Below are 22,603 nucleotides of genomic sequence, written 5' to 3'. Positions count from 1 at the left end.
GAGAGAGCATGAGAGGGGGGAGGGTCAGAGGGAGAAGCAGACTCCCTGCCGAGCAGGGAGCCCGATGCGGGACTCAATCCCGGAACTCCAGTATCATGACCTGAGCCGAAGGCAGTCGCTTAGCCAACTGAGCCACCCAGGCGCCCTTCAAGAGTTTTTAAATGTGTCTCTTTCTGTTGAAGGGGAGAGTTACTTTTCTTTCTTTTGCCACCCCAGAATATGCCATTTTGGCATATTATTTTAAAGTCACTTGAGAAGCAGGAAGTGCAAGGACACTCTGACCCTCCTTTGATCCCCTGAAGGCAAGAAATAAATCTTCCATATGAAAGGTACCCTCCCTGTACTAGGAGGGTAGAAGGCATCCTCATCACCAGAAATAGGAAATTTAGGGCCAAGAAGGCTATATAAACAGCCTTGTTACTTCACTAATTTACAACCCCAAGCCCAAACCTCTTCATCTCATCAATTCTTCACAAACTTACTGTTTCTTTGTCCAAAAGGTCTAAAATCTAATTGCTTTGGTCACTTCCTTCAGATTCATTTTTGAGTCTTATATTTTTCTCTTATTACTGTATCTTATGTCAACTTAATTTTTAGACCAGCCAAAGAATGTAGAATGGAAGAAGGGAAAACTTTTTCTCAACACATTTTTTAGATAGAAATACCTTAGGGGAAATAGAATTTATCTAATGATATCTTGTTCATTGCATTTCATGAGCTGGGCACATATAGGGTGAATAACTCCTTCTATTGATGAATAATACCTACAACATCTCAGTGATCCAAGGATCACTTATTTTGGGATTTGAACTTTCCACAACAGAGTTGTGAAGCAGTTTCAGACTAGATATCCAAAACAAGTCAACGAATAAAAAACTGAAAACACGCAAAAACAAAAGGGTGTTTTGGATTAAAAAATAATGGAACAACCTTTAAATTCCCATCAGAACTTGCATTAGTGTAAGGGGCCAAGAGGAAAGAGGGTCAGGAAACCAGAATGTGCCTAAGGGTTTTGCTTATCTCAATTTCTTTCAGAGGACAAAGACAAGGCCTTGGGCTAGAACAACCTAAACCACTGGAATTGAGAACTCTAAATACAATCTTGATTGTAAAAGACAAAACACACTCAGGAAAACAAAAGGAACTAGAAAATGTTATGGCCAAGAAAGAGGTGAAGCGGAGAGCTAGATTTTTGTCTCATGGAGTTGGAGAACGAATCTCGCTGACAAAGGAGAGTAAAGCGATAGTTTCATTAAGCAACGATACAGAAAAAAAAGCTCTCAGGAGTGAGGGGTTCCGACAGGGTTGCCACTGAGGGGTTTTAGGGTTGGTCTTTATAGAAAGTTAACCAGGGAACTTAAATATTTTTGAATTCTCTACTGACAGCACCTTCATGTAAACAGGGCTAGTGATAACATCTTTAATGGCTTACTTCTTTTTAGGGTCTGTTTATTTTCCATTGACCACAGGAGAGGGTCATAAATAAGACTCCCACCTCAGTCACCTAGGGCAGGGTGGTCTGGAGTGTTTCCTTATCTCTGGTTTCCTTACCCCTCCACATTTTGGGGATTTATGTGAGCCTGATCACGGAGCCCCTTATCTATGTCTTCCTGCCTAGTCCTGTCTGTCCCTTTCTCGGGGAGACTTAAAAAAAAAAAAAAAAAAAACCTGTCTATCTTGGACATAGAGAGAGAAAACAATCTCAAGAATTTTTAAGAATAAGCTGCATGCGTACACATTTATACTGTGAATGGACAGTGGTAGTGTTGTCAGGAAAGCTACACTGCAAAATAACTAATAAAAAATATCAGGACTTACAGTTTTAGTTCTGACACGTAAAGAGCTTGGAAGTCACCACCGCACAATCTGAAAGCCAACAGCTCTTCTTACATCCATCCAGGATCTGAGGTCACAGGGCAAACTGCTGCATTAAACACCAGAGAGACAGACGAATATAAAGAAAAACAGCTGAGGTCAGTTTGCCCCTTGGAGCCATAACTTGCAGGAGCACTTAGGTCGTAATTGACTAATTCCTGGAGGCTGAGGAGGGACTGGCTTGAACACTAAAACTCCTGGGGGCCCACTCCTAGGGAAGCCCCTACACTTTCATGGGCTTAACCTCAAGAAACTCCAGGTTCTTGTGGTGAAGATGGGAGAAAACCTGATGAGTGCTTCAGACAGCAAGAGGAAAAAGTGACCATTTTGAAATAGGCCCAGTCAAGGAGACCTGCTTCAAGAGAAACTCCTTTCCCAGGGCCTTATCTGATTTGGGAGAAGGCAATTAAATTGGACAACTCCATACCCCTCTAGCCTTCCTAGTTTACTTAAGAGGAGAAAAAAGAAAGTCTAAGAAATGTTTTGAATATCACAGTTCAAGGACTCTGCAACTGTAGACTCTCTTCAGTGACCACCCTCAAGGTACTGATAGAGCTTTGCCATCATTAGCCAGAGAGAAGTTCCTGAGAATTCACATCCCTCGTCTGTTCCCCCTTAGACAATGAATGATGGTGTGTACCAGCATATAACACCATGTACTAATATGCAAAACAATGGAATTATAAGATTAGGGTAAGTGTTGGAGTTTGGGAAAAAGGAATCATGGACATTTAGTAATTAGAGTCTATATTTTGAATGTTTATCATGTGCTAAGCATTGTGCTGGCACATTATTTCCTTTGATTCATTCATTAGCCTGGTATGTAATTACTATTATTTTTATTTTATTTTTTATTTTATTTTTTATTTTATTTTATTTTATTTTATTTCTAAAGTTTTATTTGACAGAGAGAGAGACACAGAGAGCTAGAGCCAGGGGTTAGTGTCAGAGGGAGAGGGAAAGGAAGTCTTAAGCAGACTCTGCACTGAGCATGGAGCCTGACGTGGGGCTCAGTCTTACAATCCTAAGATCAAGACCTGAGCTGAAACCAAGAGTCAGATGTTTAACCGACTACACCACTCAGGTGCTCCTATTTTCTCATTTTATATGAAAAATCAGAGATTAAAAAAAAACACTTATTTGCCGAAAGATCACATAGATGGTGCATGAAGATGCATTTAATCCTAACTCTGACTCTAAAACCTGTTGGCTATACAATCTGCCTTTCAAACCCACTAATGGTAGAAATTGAGGCTTTTACAAAAAAACTTCCCCATGACTTTGACCTCAGAAAAGTCCTTCCTATGTCTTTTTGAAATATGAGTTCAATTGTTCTTAAACTGGATCAGCCACCTTCCAAAGACTTAGAATGCTCTGTTTTAAATTCTTTTCATTCTAACGTATTCTTACCAAGAAATTTTAGAAGAAACATAATAAATCTTATTAAACTTATTTTAAGAGTTCTTTTCCAGAAAACACTTACATTGCAAAATTGTTCAAGGGCTCTTCTAGGAAGATATCCTAGCTAAATCATGGCAGTTATATAGGATATAAAAAGAGCACAATGAATGAAGATATTGAGGAATTGGGAAATAATCCAATCTCTTTAATAGCAGATTTAATAGTGCAACTTATCTTGGGGTACTAAAAGCACTGTTTGATTTATATATACTATAGAAACCAAATTATATATGTATATTAGTGGGGGGTTGAATGCCCTTGAAATTCTAAAATACTACTTTATAATGAATTACTGTATCCTTTGTATCCTCCACATCTGCTGATCAGGGTATCTGAAAGAGTCTAAACTCCTGGCTCCATGCAATAAATTTTATAAATTTAGAATTTTTCTCTTTTTAAAAAAATTTAATTTAATATTAATTTAATTTTAAAAGAATTATATGCATAGTTTCTTTTCTCCCCTCATTTTCTTCATGGTATCTGTAATTACTGCTCAATTCAACTGAATGCCTATTTGAGACATCATGGATTTAGTTTTTGTAATTGACATGCAGATGATGTAATTTTTATTGCACTGTGAGGTAAAATGACAGATTGGAATCATACAGATTTAATTTTTTAAAAAAGTATATGTAGAGCACTTTTTCATGTGTCTGTTGGCCATTTGGATGTCTTCTTTGGAAAAATGTCTGTTCATATCTTCTGCCCATTTCTTGATTGGATTATTTGTTCTTTGGGTGTTGAGTTTGATAAGTTCTTTATAGATTTTGGATACTAGCCCTTTATCTGATATGTCATTTGCAAATATCTTCTCCCATTCTGTCGGTTTCTCTACCAACAAATCTTGCCATTTGTTGACTGTTTCCTTTGCTGTGCAAAAGCTTTTTATCTTGATGAAGTCCCAATAGTTCATTTTTGCCCTTGCTTCTCTTGCCTTTGGCGATGTTTCTAGGAAGAAGTGGCTGCAGCTGAGGTCAAAGAGGTTGCTGCCTGTGTTCTCCTTTAGGATTTTGATGGACTCCTGTCTCACATTTAGGTCTTTCAACCATTTGGAGTCTATTTTTGTGTGTGGTGTAAGGAAATGGTCCAGTTTCATTCTTCTGCATGTGGCTGTCCAATTTTCCCAACACCATTTGTTGAAGAGACTGTCTTTTTTCCATTGGACATTCTTTCCTGCTTTGTCGAAGATTAGTTGACCATAGAGTTGAGGGTCCACTTCTGGGCTCTCTATTCTGTTCCATTGATTTATGTGTCTGCTTTTGTGCCAGTACCGTACTGTCTTGATGGTTACAGCTTTGTAATAGAGCTTGAAGTCCGGAATTGTGATGCCACCAGCTTCCACACCACTCGGCATCAGGGAAATCCAAATCAAAACCTCAATGAGATACCACCTCACACCAGTCAGAATGGCTAAAATTAACAAGTTTGGAAACGACGGATGTTGGCGGGGATGTGGAGAAAGGGGAACCCTCCTACACTATTGGTGGGAATGCAAGCTGGTGCAGCCACTCTGGAAAACAGCATGGAGGTTCCTCAAAACGTTGAAAATAGAGCTACTGTACGACCCAGCAATTGCACTACTGGGTATTTACCCCAAAGATACAAATGTAGTGATCTGAAGGGGTACGTGCACCCCATTGTTTATAGCAGCAATGTCCACAATAGCCCAACTATGGAAAGAGCCAAGATGTCCATCAACAGATGACAGATAAAGAAGATGTGGTGTACACACACACACACACACACACACACACACACACACAATGGAATATTATACAGCCATAAAAAAAAAATCTTGCCATTTGCAACAATGTGGATGGAACTAGAGGGTATTATGCTAAGCGAAATAAGTCAATCAGAGAAAGACATGTATCATACGATCTCACTGATATGAGGAATTCTTAATCTCAGGAAACAAACTGAGGGTTGCTGGAGTGGTGAAGGGTGGGAGGGATGGGGTGATTGGGTGATAGACATTGGGGAGGGTATGTGCTATGGTGAGTGCTGTGAATTGTGTAAGACTGATGAATCACAGACCTGTACTTCTGAAACAAAAAATACATTATATGTTTTAAAAAAAAAAGAAGAAGATAGTAGGAAGGGAAAAATGAAGGGGGGACCTCGGAGGGGGAGAAGAACCATGAGAGACTATGGACTCTGAGAAACAAACTGAGGGTTCTAGAGGGAAGGAGGGTGAGGGGATGGGTTAGCCTGGTGATGGGTATTAAAGAGGGCACGTACTGAATGGAGCACTGGGTGTTATATGCAAACAATGAACATGGAACACTACATCAAAAACTAATGATGTAATTAATGTAAGGTGATTAACATAATAAAATAAAATTTTAAAAAAACTAAACCTTCAAAAAAAAAAGTATATGTATAAAGAAGCTCTTTTGTTTAGGGTAATTTTAGCTTTATAGCAAAGTTTTAGCTTTATAGCAAAGTGCCTGGGTGGTTCAGTCAGTTAAATGGCTGCCTTCATCTCAGGTCATGATCCCAGGATCCTGGGATCGAGTCCCACATCGGGCTCCCTGCTCAGCGGGGAGTCTGCTTCTCCCTCTCCCTCTGTTCCTCCCTTCTGCTCATGCTCTCTGTCTGTCTCTCTCTCTCTCTCTCAAAATAAATAAATAAAATCTTTTTTAAAAGTTGTAATAATACAGAGAGTTCCCAGATACCCCTCATCCAATTTCCTCTATTAAAATCTTACATAACCATTTGTCACAACTAAGAAACCAACGTTGGTATGTTACTATTAACTAAATTCTACACTTTATTTGTATTTCAAATTTCAATTTCTGGCACTGTAAAATTTATCTTGTGTTTCACCTACTTCATGCCTAGAACTGATCATTTCTCCAAGGAGTCCTGATTCTTTTTGTCAAAGGAAACCCATAATCTAGGTACTTGGTGTGCTCACTACTACTATGCTAATCACTGGTTCTGGGCCCTCCGAGCAGACTGAGCTAGGAAATGTTTACACATGTATCTCTAATTATTGCTGTATCCATTCATCTATATTAGGTTAAACATGAGTTCATACTGATGTCTCTACCTCTAGTCCAGTTCCACACAGCTCATTCTAGCCTGTGGCTTTCCCTTTCCAAGAATAGGAAAGTTGGTTATCACCATCCACCTTACATTTACTTACTTCTTCAACTCCAGTATACAAATTCTTTTCCTTCTGAAACAGAACTTACCTTATTATTACAAAACCTCTTAGAATCTAAGACATCATTTTTTAAAGAAAAATACAAGATAATTGCTAAATCAATATAAGAACTAGAACTTTCAAAGTTAAATAAAAATAAAATTATAGTTTGATCTTAAAACTGTTTAAGGATCCTCAAACAGTATTCTTTTATATATGTATGTATATATAATTTTTTTCATTAGTTTTTCATTAGGTGACTTTAATAGCTATAAGGAAAAAAGACAAATTCCATTCAGAATGGCCAACCTCCTATCCCAAGGTTTTCTACACATCTTAGCTATGGAGAAAATAAGAAGAAAAAAGGCACATTTGAGTAAAATAAGATATAAAGGATTTTATTCCACCTCCTGAGAACACTCCCAAGACACTTACCAGGCGTAAGTGTGAACAATCAGGTTTCTTCCCTCTGGGTTTCTCTGCTGCACGGGCAAATTTTCCTCAGGGTCTCTACAGACTCAAACACTACAGAACAGGAATCTCATCTATTAAGGAAAACTGGGTTTGAGAATATCCAGCTGTACCCTACTCCCACTTCCATCCTTACCCCCAACACTAGCTGAACTCCAGTGACACTGCCTCGTTGTGTGTTGAGATGAAGTGAGCACTTCTTAATGGATTTTACTAAAGGCAGTTGATCTAATCAGATTGAACAACTAATCAAGTATCATCATAACCTTAGTAGTTGGGACAGAGAATATACCATTTCTTTCAAGTCATTTCATAAAGTATTAAGTTTCAAAATTTCATTCTAGATGCCTGCCATAAAACATAATTTTTAAAAAGAGGAAAATTATGAACATAACCCCCGCCCCCTTTCAGATGACTTGTTCTAAAATTTTTCAATTTTAACTAAAAGTCTGCAGCTTGACCTACATGTCTTCTTTTCAAAAATCTCATACTGTGTAACTTTTCAAAGATCTCCTGGAAACACACTTACAAACTCCTCCGCAGCAGCTTTGTGTGAATTTCTCCAGCCTCTGTCTCACTTTCCTACAGATAGCGTGTGTAAAAATGTTACAGGGTTTTTGTGCCGGAAAAGGCAAGCTTCGACAAGAAATCATATCTTAACATCTTAAGTCCAAGGAAGAGGTCCCAGGACTGAGATGATTTTGCTGGAGACACAGCAGTGGCTCACTGGGTGATAAAGTCACCATGTAGGCAGAACTTGCCAGAAATCCACCCTCTAGAATGCCAGGGAAAGATCCTCAAGGGGAGGTGTTTCACTGCAAGATATCTGCCTGAGAGAGATGCCAAGGCAAATGCTGGCTTCCAGTGCTGTACACTGTAGGAACAGAGCACCAGAGATGCGACCCATGTTGCAGGAGCTAAAGTAAGCCTGGGAAGCTGTGCAGGAGGCTGACTGGGAGCATCCCAGGACTAGGAAGCCCAACTCCCCCCTCCTTCAACGCCAACCCAATGCCCTCTACTAACAATGCTACCGCCAGCTGGAGAACAAGGTATTTATTCACAGGGCCCACATCCATTGTTGTAAACAATAAAACATGAATTTGGAGCCAAGAAGCAATAAATGGGTAACTGGCAAACTTTCCTGAGCATATGTAGTTTAAATTATATTAAGATCTGAGAAGTTACCCCGTATGCGGCTCTGTGGCTTCCAGATATTCTATTAAACTCAAATGTTGTCCACTCTTACCTTGAGGGAGTAAGACTTTTCTGCTAGTAGAGCTAAGCAGTGGGGGGAAGGAGAGAAAGTATTCTCAGACAAAAAAGAAAAGTCACATTCTTGTAATTCTTATCACAGTTATCTTTCAAAGGCTACCCCCCTTCCCCCATTGTTTCTGCTTGCTTTGTTTAATGTCTCACTATTTCAAAACACTGAGTTTGTTTATATTTTTTTTTCAATTTTTATAGTCATTATTTGTGGGTTTCACTGGACTACTTCACACTGCCAACATGACTAGAAGTCTGGGTTTTCATTAAAAAGTAGATACTCAAGTAAAATAGAGTTTCTCAGGATCTTTTTGTTCTTTGGTTTTGCAGTAGAAGCTGAAGTGTCCAAGTGCTTAAAGCTCTAAATCTCACTTCTTCGGGGTTATGAAATATTTTCCAAGATGAGTGTGTGTTCGTGTTTTCCTAGAATAATTATTAAGACGACCTCTCTGGTTAGTAATATCACTGTTTTGACCAGTAGCTATTGGTCCTCCAACAATTTGTGTTCTCCTTTCACAGAAAAGACTGATTTCTGGAGAGGGGCTGTCCCACCCTTTTCAAGTCTCCATTTTTCCTGAGAAATGTAAGCAGAGGGGACATGTGTCACATCTAGGCTAAAATGTGGATGAAACAGGAAGATGTTATGAATTCTTTCCTTCTCCAGCTGGAAGAGAAATTATCTATAACCATATATGATAGAAGTAGCATAACATGGAAGGAGCCAGGATCTTTGAATTGCCCCATGCAAGCCTGCCCACTGAACACATGTTCTGGGATACAGCAAAAAAAAAAAACCTTTTTTTTATTAATCAAAGAAGCAGTTTAAAAAAAATTAATTATAATCTCTTCCTTTTTTTTCTTTGTTATAGCAGAACATGGAATTGTCAAGTAGGCAAAGAAGGTACTAGAAGGGAAGATTACAACACATATTCCTTTATTTTTTTTATTCTTAACTGGAAACACATGGCCAGAAGGCCTGTGTTCTCTTCCAACAAATGGCAAAGTGTACAGTGGCTGAAATGGATGTGGGAAAGTTGTGATTTAGGGGCCCAAATATGTCTCTAACCACAACAGCATGTGAGTCCAAATACAACATGTACTTTACATGGAGCATTCATCTAATATTCCAAATCTCACTTGCTAAGAAGAAATGGGATTCCAATTTATTAACGAATTTGGAACTGAGAAAAGTAAAATCTGCAGGTTGAAGGATTTTAATCTTCAGTGCTAAGTGGAGCTGAGTTAGGAATGACCCAAATGGATATACATCTAATCTTTGGGGGGCTGGGTTGAATTTCATTATATAAGAAGAACACATAAAATAAGGAATAGCATTTCAATTAATTATTTTATAGGCTAGCTTGACTATGTCTTAGCCATCTTTTCTTTTTGTTTGGAATAGGAAATTTTGTCACCTTTATAGCAATCTGATTCTGTAATGGGAACAAAATTATTGACCACAACAACCCAATATAATACAGAAGCTGATATTGTATCTGTAAGACTCAGTTCTCAAAAAAAAAAAACATTAATCTATTTGCATCAACAATATGAAGATGTATTTTTATAGTCATTAATACTATATACATGATTATAGTGTACATTGTCATGCATTTGACTTTTATATCTCAAAACTTGAAAATAGAAATTTTACTCATTCCTCCCTTTCATCTCATTTTTAGCAGAGTTCCGTTTTTGTTTGTTTGGCATAGGTATAATTTCTTTCCTCATATAGTCCCTATGTGCCAGAAGAAGCCTACCTCACCTCCAAAAGCTAACTTGGGCCCAAGTGAATAGATAGCAACCCCATCCTTCCTCTTCAGTGATTGGTTTAAGAATGGACATGTGAGGCAATTTGGACCAATGGGATGTGAGAAGAAGTTTTCAGGAAACCATGATGCAATTATTCTTTTATCTTCTGGAATTAATTCATTAAATGACTGTTTGCCCATTCTCTTTTACTGTTATAAATTGATCCAAAGCCTGGAACTGATACCATGATCTCAATAACAGCCTCACTGATGAAACCAACACATGTAAAGAGGAAGAGCCAAAAGATTTACTGGGGAAAACAGTGAGAGACATTAAATTTACTGGTAGTTATTTTAGCTAGCAATTAATATCAGGTTTACCGTTTAAAACCGTTGTATATTAATTTTTCCTGAAGGCATCTAAATGATTGAGTGAAAGTAATTTTTCTAAATATGACAGGGTTTTCCATATAGATATTTCTCTCCATTTTTTTTCTCTCAAAGACTGAGTCTTTTAAATTATTCCAGAGCTTGCCTTTGTCTTATGGCTTTCCCTCTAATCACAGACAGATATCAAGACTATGCATATTCTTGATGCCAGAATGTGAAAAATTAATTCCTTCTGAAAACGGAACTTTGGACTTCTGTATCTCAAAACTTGAAAGTAGAAATTTTATCACTTCAGCTTAAGAAAATATCTAATACATTTTTACCACTTTCATTGATGTCTCCTAAACAGGTCCTTTTGTCACCAAAAAAAGGTAATATAATTCTGTTTTTTTCTTACAGGTGTTGTCATGGATTTTATTTATACAAGTCACTCAAATTTGAGAATGTAAAGGTTTCTAAATATTATCTACCCTGCACAGTGAGAATTCTTATTTCCACTATGTGAAAAATGAGAAGATGAAGTACTATTGGAAAAGTAATACATCATGGTCTATTTTGGTATTAATTTGAATTAATCTATCTAACTGTCATGAGGCCATTGATATATTGTTCATTCTAAGAGAGTTCTTTATTGGCTTCATCATACATCAAATCCATGCACCACAGAAATCTATTTGTGGACTATGGATTTAAAACTAAAATATCTGTCTATTGAGATATTAAAAGTCAAATTCTCTTCCATGTCCTGGGAAACAAGGAAGTTGATACATAGGGACATGCATGCATAAATAAGAATAAGACATACTGCTTGCCAACAAAAGAGATAATAGATTAGTAAGGATGAAGAGGAAATGTGGATAAAAATAATTCAAAATAAGAGGAAAACACTGTGTTTGCTTTTTTCTATTTTTGTTTGTGTTTAGTTTCATTTTGTGTTTGCTTTTGGGTGGCTTAGTATAGAAGCAGGTAGATTCAATGTTTTAAATAGAAAAAAATAGTATATATTATGTCCTTCTTAATTAATAGCAGGTTGGAATGTTTAGTGGTGGAGTGTCCTCCTGGTTTTGACACATAAATAATTCTAAGCTTCAGAATTAACTGTGGAAAAACAGAAAATCAGGAAAACTTTTTTTTTTTAGCTGTGTAACATTTTTGCCTTTAAAGAGATTTAACTATAGTTACAGAAAAGGGCTTCATTAAATTTTCTCATATTATAGAATTTCAACTTTTGAAGGTGATTCTTGAAACTTATTTTGAAGGAAACATCAAGCAAGATTTCACTTATTTTTATTTTAAATTATATTGCTCCTTGCCAAGAATTTTCTCTTTGCATTTGCAAGGAATTTTTGAGATTTTTCTTTCAGAAATGTTTCATGTTACAAATGCAATGTTTACATAAAATTACTGCTCTCATTTTTATCAAAGAAAAGGCAGAAATATTTAGACTTGTTTGTAATTTCACAAGAACAAAAATGATATATAAGGTAGCAACTGTGGATATACTAAGATTCTATAATTACTCTTACTGATTTATTATTTATAGTTAGAAAAATGATTCCTTCTTTGTGTCAAAGTAATCTCACAGATAAGGCCAAATCTTTTCATACACCTGGAAAGTTTGTGGTTCTTCTAGTTTGTTTATTATCTTGATTATATTCAACAGTTTCATGATTCTCATTTTAATCAGTGATGCATGTTTACGGTTGAAAGCATAAAGGTAAATGAAGAAACTCATATAAAAATTAGTTAAATAATTCACTGTGGAGAGGAATAGATCTAAAGGCAGTCTTATGATTTTAGGCCAAACATTAAATTCAGCATAACTTGTGGGAGCATGAAAACCTGATATGTTAGAGTAGATTTTGATTCTTATGTTGACTATTTCATAAATACAGTATCAAAAAGACCTACTCATTCCTTAGGAAATCACAATGGTTAGCTCATCCATTGCCAGCATTTCAGTATCTGAAAGCTAGTATGGTTGGTAAAAATAATTTATTCATTCAAAAATAATCATTATTCAATAATACATATTAGACACCCTCTCTATGCCAGACATTATTCTAAGCATCAGGATATAGCAGTAAACAAAACACCATCCTTTATTTGTGAATGACCTCATTATTTTTGTAGCAAATCATATGGAATCTATAAGAAAGTTACTAGAATTAATAAGTGAATTTAGCAAGATTTTGGGATACAAGATTGATACATAAAAGTCATTCGTATTTCTATATAATAGCAACTGACAACTGAAAATAAAAATTATAAAATCAATAGCATTTACAATAGCATCAAAATTATGAAAGACCAGAATCAATCTGACAGACTGTACACTAAAATCTGCCAAACATTGCTAACAGAATGAAGATATGTCATATCTATAAGCAAAAAGACTCAATATTAAGATATCAATTCTCCCCAAATTGACCTACAGATTAAATAGAATCCTAATCAAAATCCCAGCAGATATTTTTGTAGAAATTTTAAAAATCCAATTTTAAAATTAAAATGGAAATGCAAATAATGTACACTAGAACCTTGAAAAAGAAGAGAATTTTCTGTAATGGTATATACATGTCATTATAAATTTGTCTAAGCCCATAAAATGTACAATACTAAGAGTGAATCCTAATGTAAACTATGCACTCGAGATCATAATGATGTGTCAATGTAGGTTCATCAATTATAATACATGTACCACTCTTGTGGGGGATGTTAATAAGGTGGGAGGGCTATACATGTATTGGGGTAGGGGGTATATGGGACATGTCTATACTTTGTACTCAATTTTGCTGTGAATCTAAAACTGCTCTAAAAAATAAAGTATATTAAAAAAAGAAATTTTGATTACTAAAATTACTTGATTTCAAGTATAATGATAAAGCTACAGTAAACAAGGCTATGTGATAGTGACATAAAAACAAATGGGTCAATGAAACAGAACAAAAAACAGACATGTAAATAGATATGAACACCTGATTTTTGACAAAGGGGTGGGGGAAACACAGTAGAAAGGACAGGTTTTTCACCAAATGGTGCTGGAACAATAGGAACAACCCATATGCAAAAGTATGGATCAATCATTGATCCATACTTTGCACCATATACTAAAATTAAGTCAAATGAATCAAAGATATAAATGTTATACATAAAACAAAAAACTTCTGGAAGAACATCTTTAATCATCAGGGTCACATACTCCAAACTAAAATGTGAAACATGATGTTAGCAAAACAGTGGGGTAGGAAGCTCCAAGCTCCTGTCCCCCAACAGATCAAAAACGCAGAATTTAATTAGAACCAACTTTGTTAGAACTCTGGAAAACAAAGGTTTGCAGCAGCCAAGAAAATGTTAAATCAAGACAAAGCAACATTAAGATGGAGGAACAACTTGCCCTTGCCCCACCCCCTCCCTGGTTTAGCAAGAGTCAGAAATGTGAAGTCTTGTATTTCCAGGGTGGGATGCTAGTCCCTGGTTGTGGCAGGAATGAGCAGACCCGACTCCTAAGTTTTTGTGTACGCCCATACTAACCAGTGAGAGGGCTCTATGAAGGACTGACAAAGGTACTAGTTTCTTTTTCACCTAAAAATTCACCCAGGCCTGGAAAGTGGGGTAATTGCTCAAAAAACATCCTAAAATGGATATGATCTGCAGCAAAAGATTACAGTCCTCTCAGACTGCCTGAGGCCTGGGAGGAAAAGCAAGGGAGTTTCTTTGGGAAATTAGGGCATTCAAAAGCACACACTAATATGGGGGGAATTCAGAAAGCCATGTGCATGTCCAGTGCAAGATGCATGCTCAGAAATATCTGAGATAACTCTAAGCCTTTACCTAGCTAGGTGTTAATGAAGTACCCTGGCACAGAGCCAATCTGCGAAGACTAGGGGAGGTGCGGGAGGGGGGTCATTTGCTTTAGGAGTTTGTACTCAACGAAACCTCTGTCAAAACACTAGCTGAACACAACCTAAGAACAGACGTCGGTGACCACAACACAAGAAATAAAATCTCTGTGAAAATAGTAAGTCACTAAACAAATGGACTAGTCAGCTTTCAATAGTCAAAGCCACAAACCCTAAGGAAAGTGGAGAATCTGATTTCCAGTGTCATTACATTATGATATTTAAGTGTCTAGTTAAAAAAAAATGCACAAGGCTTGGGTGCCTGGGTGGCATAGTTGGTTAAGCCGCCAGTTCTTGGTTTCAGCTCAGGTCATAATCTCAGGGTCCTAGGACCGAGCCCTGCATCGGGCTCCACACTCAGCAAACAGTCTGCTCCAGGATTCTCTCTCTTGCCCTTTGCCCCTCCCCACAGCTTGTTTGTGCTCTCTACAATTAGCCATCAAGAAAATGCAGATCCAAACCATAATGAGATAACTCTTCATACCCACTAGGATGCCTATAATAAAAAAAAAACAGATAATAACAATGTTGACAGGATGTGATGAAATTAGAACCTTAATACACTGTTGATAAGAATGTACAATGGTGTAGGTCTTGTATACTATGATCTGGCAGTTCCTCAAAAGCTCCCATTGACCCAACATTTCACTCTTAGGTTTATTCCTTAGAAAAATGAAAATCTATGTCCACAAAAAAACCTGTACATGAATGTTCATAACAGCATTATTCATAATAGTCAAAAGGTAAAACAACCCAACTGTCCATCAACTGATGAAAGGATAAACAAATGTGGTATATCCATGCAATGGAATATCATTCAGTGGTAAAAGTAATGAAGTACTGACACATGCTATAACATGCATAAATTTTGAAAACATTATGACACGTAAAAGAAGCCAGTCACAAAAGATTACATATTGTATGATTCCATGTATATGACTGTCCAAAACCGGCAAATACAGAGACAGAAAGTAGACTTGTGTTTGCCTAGGGCTGGGTGGGGATGGAATGGGGAATTGCTGCCGATGGGTCTTGGGTTTCCTTGGGACAGAATTAAAATGTTTTAAACTTAGACTGTGGTATAGTTGCACAACTCTGTAAGTATACTAAAACCCACTGAATTATTTATTTAAATCGGTGATTGCATGGTATGTGAATTTTATCTCAATAAAGCTTTTACTAAAAAAATTTTAAAGCCTTTAAAAGGAAATGTTCATTGGAATGATATCAGGGTTATCCTACTCAATGTATTAACATAAACAATATGGTCTAAATCAATGGTGAGTAAACATGGATGTATCACTTGGGAGATTCATAAAAATACAGAGCCCTGAGCTTTTATTTTCATTAATGATATCTAGGCTGACTTGAAAGAGATCTATCATTTAAAAAAAAACCCATTTCCCCTAAAATCAGCATAAATTGCCATTTACCATTTGCCAACAGCTGGTTAAATTAATAGTAGTCTAATATTTTACTACCGCTATTGATATTCTGCTAGATGCACAATAGAGAAATACACGATTCATATAGATATATATTTTTTCTAACTTATTAAACAAATGAAAACTCATCATTAAGGTACATGGCAATTAATACACTGTTACCTCATATCAACTTTTCTTATTAACATTTCCAACTAAAATTTTCAGTTTAACTGAGATAATAAGATCTTTAAGAGGTTGCCAAGTAAATGGATCCTTTTGTAGTAATACTAATACAGAGGAGGGAAAACCAGAATTATTACATTTTATTTCACATAAAAGGTATCTCTTTTTCTCCTATCTCTCATTTTGTATCCTCCAGGAAGCTACCTATTAGCAATAAAATAAAATTGAATTATTTCTTATTTATGTCTCTTCTTTTCACACTTACTAAGGTATTGTTTCAACTCTATATTCCTCAAGAAATACCTAGTCCTTATGTCCACTTAAAACCTGATATTCCTTCATCCCTGTATCATTCACTTATTTTTTTTATTTTTAAAGATTTTACTTATTTATTTGACAGAGAGAGCACAAGCAGGGGGAGAAGGAGAAGGAGAAGCAGGCTGCCTGCTGAGCAAGGAGCCCAATGCAGGGCTTGATCCCTGGATCCTGGGATCATGACCTGAGGTGAAGGCAGATGCTTAACTGACTGAGCCACCCAGGTGCCCCTCCATTCACTTATTCAAAACCTATTCAACTTTTCTATAGTGTTGTCAGACTCTGTGCCTTTTTTGCATACATTATGAACAAGGCACCATCCTTTCTATAAGGGAAGAAAGACAATATGAAAGCCAGCTGTTTCAACAATGAGTTAAAATAACCCAGGGTAAATGTGCTCACACAGTGATATACGTAGTGCAGCATTAATAACGTAAGTGACAGCAGTCAGAGAAATGGAGGTTAGGGAAGATCTAACATCATAGAAATTCTTGAGCTCTGGCATGAAGAATGAGTTTGCCCCTTTGCCAGAGAGGCGTGGCTGGGTATGTACTGCAAGGAAAGAAAACAGCATTTCTTGATAAAGGCAGGGAAATATTAAATTGTATAGAACAGTTATATTAAAACAGGATTGCATTTTTACTTCTGCTTCTAGGAAGACAGAGTAAATGTACTTTACCTACTTTACCTACTATTCCTTCTATACATATGTCTACATGATGAGATGAAGTGCAGTGAATGATGCAAGTATTGTGATGCAGCATTAGGCTACTATTGACCTTCAGACAGTATGTCAGGAGGAAGGTCACCTCCCCACTTCTGGATCTCGGTTGACAACGGGTAACTGAAACTGCAGAAAGCAAAACCACGGAAAAGGGGGACTCCTGTACTTTGAAAGGCAAATTGAAAGAGAAAAAAGAGTCTTATTTATTTCACAATAATTCTCTGCCTTGAATCAATTCAAGATACAAAGGAGTTTGATTTCCTACTGATTATATCAATTTTTAAATTGCACTTATTGCTATTTTTCTCTTATTCAGAAAGATTTATTGAATGTCTGTTATATGCCAGGAACTATTCTCAGTAGAGCAATAAAAAAAACAGAAAAATTTTTCATATTCATGCAGCTCAAATTCTAGCTGGAAAGATATAGGAATAAACAAATAGTGAAACAAACAAGTGAAAAGGATGTCAGAAGGCATAAGTACTAAGGGGATGGCTAGTGAGATATACATGGAGAGTTGTTATTTTCATTGGGGTAGTCAGGGAAACTGACTTATCCCAAGATTAATGCATGCTGATGGCAGGAAATTTTAACAAATAAAGATGAACAAAATGAAAAACTGAAATATCTTTTGTTCTATGACCCGGGGATAGATAGCCTATGTTAATATTGTATTTTGATTACAATGAACATCCATAATTATTTCATGAGTCTAATTTCAAATGTCAGTCAATAACCATTACAAAATTGTCATAATTTGGGGCACCTGGGTGGCTCAGGTCATGATCCCAGGGTCCTGGGATCGAGCCCTGCATCAGACTCTCTGCTCAGCAGGAAAGCCTGCTTCTCCGTCTCCCCCTCCCCCTGCTTGTGTTCTCTCTCTCTCTGACAAATAAATAAATAAAATCTAAAAAAAAAAAAACACTGTCATAATTTTTTCTAGTAAGTTATTACCATTGGCATTGGATGGGAGTAACCACTTCTTGAAATACTCATTAACATTGGTTATTGCCATTCATCAATATATGATGAATCTGACTTATATTTTTTTAGTTTTTGTCATCAGCATAATCATGCCATTTTGTCTTTAAAACAGTATGGGGATGTCTGAGTGGCTCACTCGGTTGAGCAGCTGCCTTTCACTCGGGTCATGATCTCAGGGTCCTGGGATCAAGCCCCATATCGGGCTCCCTGCTCAGCAGGGATCCTGCTTGTCCCTCTCCATCTGCCTCTCACCCCTGCTCGTGTGCTCTATCTCTCTCTCTCTGCTCTCTCTCTCAAATAAGTGAAATCTTAAAAAAAATAAAAATAAATTAAAAAAAAACATAGCATGCATTGTGTGATGGAATATATGTTCATCCAACTTATAGAACTATTTTAAAGGACAAGGGGATGATGTTTTCTCACAGTATGCTAGAATGGCAGTACACTGCCTTGTATCAATAGCGCATGTACGGCACAAAACCTCAGTTACCCTTTGCAGAGCGTTGGCACATTTTAAATATTTTTTTACAGCTTTACTGAGATATAATTGGTGTATAATAAACTGCACATATTTAGCTGTACAATTTGATAAGTTGTGACATTTGTACAAACCCAAGTAATTATCACCACAATCAAAATAATAAACATTTCTATTATTCTCAAAGTTTCTTTTGGCCCTTTCATAATCTAAACCTCATCATATATCATCATTCACTTCCCAGGATAACATTTATTTACTGTCACTCTAGATTTGTTTACAATTTCTAGAATTTTATATACATTGAATATTATCTACTTTTTTTTTTGTCTCATTTCTTTCATTCCTCAATTATTTTGGGATTTATTTAAGTGTTTGAATGTACCAATAATTTGTTTCTTGTTTGTGTTACCTATGAATATAATACAATTCGTTTATCCATTCATTGATTAATGAACATTTGGATTGTTTTCAGCTTTGGCCATTATTACAAATAAAGTTGTTATGAACACTCATGTACAAATATTTTTGTGGCTGTATTTTTCATCTATGCAAAGTAAATATCTAATTGTTGGGTGGTATGGTAGGTATGTTTAGGTTTTTTTAAAAACAGCCAAACCGTTTTTCCTATTGGTTGCCTCATTGTACCTTCCCACCAGTTTTGGAATCACCTTGTTATGGCAGCTCTGCGGCACGTTAAGTCACAGTTCACACCGTATAGGAATTGCGACACTTAAGAAAGAGAAATATCAAGGTCAACTTCAGCAGTATGAGAAGGTATACGTTTAAGTTCATTTTATCATAGTCTTGCTTCAAGTTGGTGCTAGGCAACTTTTGAGAGAGACTTCTACCCAGGAACTGAAAGATCAATCTGGAATAGTGGAATACTCTACCCTCAAGTTATCTAACCGTCCTCAACAAACAAGGACACCTGGACATGAAAGTTCAGGAGACACAGGCTGATAACCTCTTGCTCCTGTCTCTTTTTCCTCTTTCCTTTCCCCAAATCACTCATAGATGGGAAAGGAGCTATGTCATTGCACTTTACCCCATGCTTCTGAAATGTTTCCTAAAGTCTCTGCTCCATAACAGAAAGCATTCTCATTAAGCCCTATCTCCATCTCGTTCTGATAGTACCCTCCCTCCATCAGAGACAACCACCATCATGAGTTTGGTGTGTACGTTTCCTAATAATATTTTATACTTTACCATGAATAATACATACATATATACATGAGCAGTATACTCAATTGTTGCATATAAGAATTTAAAATTTCTTTATTAAGAATACATAAAGGTATAGGAGTTAGATGTCCTTTTTCTGTTTTTTTTTTTTTTTTTTTTTTTTAAAGATTTTATTTATTTATTTGACAGAGAGAGACACAGCGAGAGAGGGAATACAAGCAGGGGGAATGGGAGAGGGAGAAGCAGGCTTCCCGCGGAGCAGGGAGCCCGATGCGGGGCTCGATCCCAGGACCCTGGGATCATGACCTGAGCGGAAGGCAGACGCTTAACGACTGAGCCACCCAGGCGCCCCTTTTCTGTTCTTTTAATGGTTACCAATAACAACTAATAGACATACTTACAATAATATTTTAGTAAAACATTCTAAAGTAAATCAGCATATCAACCCCCAAAGAAAAGGATCTTACTAAGCTTTAACCTTTCTTTGAACTCCCACTTCCTGTCCCAAAACATGTGAAGTATGAATGTATTTATTATTTTATTTTAGGGCCCTTTAATTTTTTCAAAGTGTTTTATATGTTGCTCACCTTTCTTTCTAGAATCTCACTCCTTTTGCCTGGGGTTATTTTTCTTCTTGGTATAATATCGATGACAGTCTGTGGAGTGATTGAAGAACAAACACTTCAAAAACATGTTCATTTTATTTAAGCTTGTTTTTAAACTTCTGAAAGAATAAAAAATTCTGAGCTATTGTTGTAAATAATAGAAATCATATTGGAGTCTTCATAATGTGAGGCGAAAAGGATAGTTCTGATAAAAACAATTGCAATACACATATATTTTAAATCACAGTATTTTGGTTTTAATTTGAAATTCAGTTAAATCTGAAATATTTACAATAAATCTAATCAATGAACCGATGTAATCTTAAAAACTAGCCACACATTCTGACTCATACTTTTCTAAGTGTTTCATGATATTAACATAAAAATTTACATTTATACATGCAGAGAGTACTTTTCATAGACATTAAATGGCAAGAAAACATAACACAGATAAATTATTACTTTCAATCATGCAGAAAAATTTCTTTGTCTTAAGATCCATTTTAACTTGATTAGTGGGAAGACAGGATTCTGTGTAACATCCTGTGTTGTAAATATTCTGAACGACTAGCTTCTCTTAGTAGTGAAGGGAAATAACTTACAGCATGGTGCCTAGATAAACAGAAATTCTTTAGATCCTAGTGATTTCCATCATAGTTTTTCTTTCATTTAAAGGTGATTCTGTGTATGAGGGATACCAACTTTGTTGTCACTTTTGTTTCCTTTTTGAGAGGACTTATTTTATTCCCTGTCTTGATAGCGATAAGCTGTTTTGATGTGTATATGTGTGTGTGTGCATGTGTGTGTTATAACTTAAAAATAGCTTATACATAGAAATCCAGGTTCAGAGATATTTTCCTTCAGCACTTTGAAGATATTCCACTGTCTTCTGACATAAATTGTTGCTAAGATAAACCCTATTTTTAATATGATTGTCTTTTCTGCATAGGAAATCTATATTTATACTTCAAAACGTTTTGAATATTGTTCATTGTTCTTTTGTTTGTTTTTGTTGTTGTTCATTGTTCTTAATGGTATGCAGTCATTCTTTTATCTAATTCTTTAAAGTTTATTACATACATATTACAGCTTCTTGCTATAGTTTCTCTTTCATAGGCCCTATCTTTTGTTGAATTATAGAAATCTACCTAATTTTATTACCAAATTCACTTCTTCTTCAGTTATGTCCAAACTGAATTTATGTATTGATTTTTAAAGTTAATGGCTAATTAATGTTAAAAGTTAATATTTTTTTTAATTTTTAAAATGGTTAATTTCCAAAAAATATTTCTTAGTTTTTTTCACATTAATCTGTACTTTTACAATCTCTCATCCATTACATGGATGCCCTTTGAAGATTTTAAATAAGCATGTTTTAAAATTCCTTCAAATTACTTTAGCGATCTGAATGTTTTTTCTCAGGTATGACTTTTCCACTCATGAGTATGCTCTTTTTCATGGCAATGGATTTTTCGTTTGCTTTGTTATTTTTGTTTGATAGCCCATTTTGCATTGTTTTCTAACATATTAACATATTCATCCCTTCCTGTTAGAGGGTTTCATGATGGATTCAGGAGAGGCTCTATGGAGTGCATAAAGTAGGCCTTAAATTATTGTGAGGAGCAGCATAGACTATCCCAGAACCTATATCCTGTGCAGTGCAGGCTCGGTTCTGGACTTGCTCCGTCTTACCCAAGGGAATGCCAGGTAAAGTCTAATTTGAATCTCAGGTATGTAAAAGAAACTATTTCATTGCCTATGCATAGCTGGAGAATTTGTTTCCACATCTTGATCTGGTTTCAGCCCCTGACTTTATAGAAGTTCCAGTCCTTCATCATTTGCCTAGTTTTGCTCTTGTGTCTCTGGTTTTTCAAGCCTCTCTGGAGGTTCCTCTTCATGTCCCTGGCTTTTAAATATTGAGTCATCCTAGAGTCCTGTCTTTAGTTCTTAATTCTATCCTATCTACACTCTATGCCTTATAACCTAATAAAATTTCATGAGATTAAACAGTGTTTACATTTTGAGAGTTCCCAAATGCCTATCCCCAGCATGAATTGCTTCTCTGAACTCTCAACTTGTATATTCATATACCCATTTGATAACTTCAGGTGGATGTCTAACAAACATCTCAACCTTAACATTTCCAAATCTGAGCTCCTGCTTTTCCCCTCAAACCCGCTCCTCTTACAATCTTCTTCATTTCAGTCTAGCAACTCCATTTTTTCAATCGTTCAAATAAAATAAAATGGAGATATCACCACATACTTTATTTCTTACACAAACATACAGTGATCTCCCAGCAAGCCCTCTGTAAGTGTAGCCTAAACTGTATCCAGAAGAAACCAATATCTTCTACCTTCTATCTGCCACTCCATCTGTGACACCATTGTCTCTCACCCAAATTACTGAAATATTCTTCTAATTGGCCTATTGCTTCT

General features: G+C 36.2%; 1 long non-coding RNA gene across 1 annotated transcript; it reads right to left on the bottom strand.

Annotated features, from left to right (window-relative positions):
- Positions 1 to 1,640: 1,640 nt before the first annotated feature.
- Positions 1,641 to 19,067, bottom strand: LOC144381502 (uncharacterized). Its single transcript, XR_013446759.1, has 3 exons — positions 19,047 to 19,067; positions 6,923 to 7,032; positions 1,641 to 1,924 (listed from the first exon to the last, which is right to left on the bottom strand). It is a non-coding gene; the product is annotated as an uncharacterized LOC144381502 (long non-coding RNA).
- Positions 19,068 to 22,603: the final 3,536 nt, after the last annotated feature.

This window comes from Halichoerus grypus, chromosome 4, assembly GCF_964656455.1.
Source record: "Halichoerus grypus chromosome 4, mHalGry1.hap1.1, whole genome shotgun sequence".
Taxonomy (NCBI): domain Eukaryota; kingdom Metazoa; phylum Chordata; class Mammalia; order Carnivora; family Phocidae; genus Halichoerus; species Halichoerus grypus.
The sequence above is the reverse complement of the archived record's forward strand: the minus strand, read 5'-3'. Positions and strand labels throughout refer to the sequence as shown.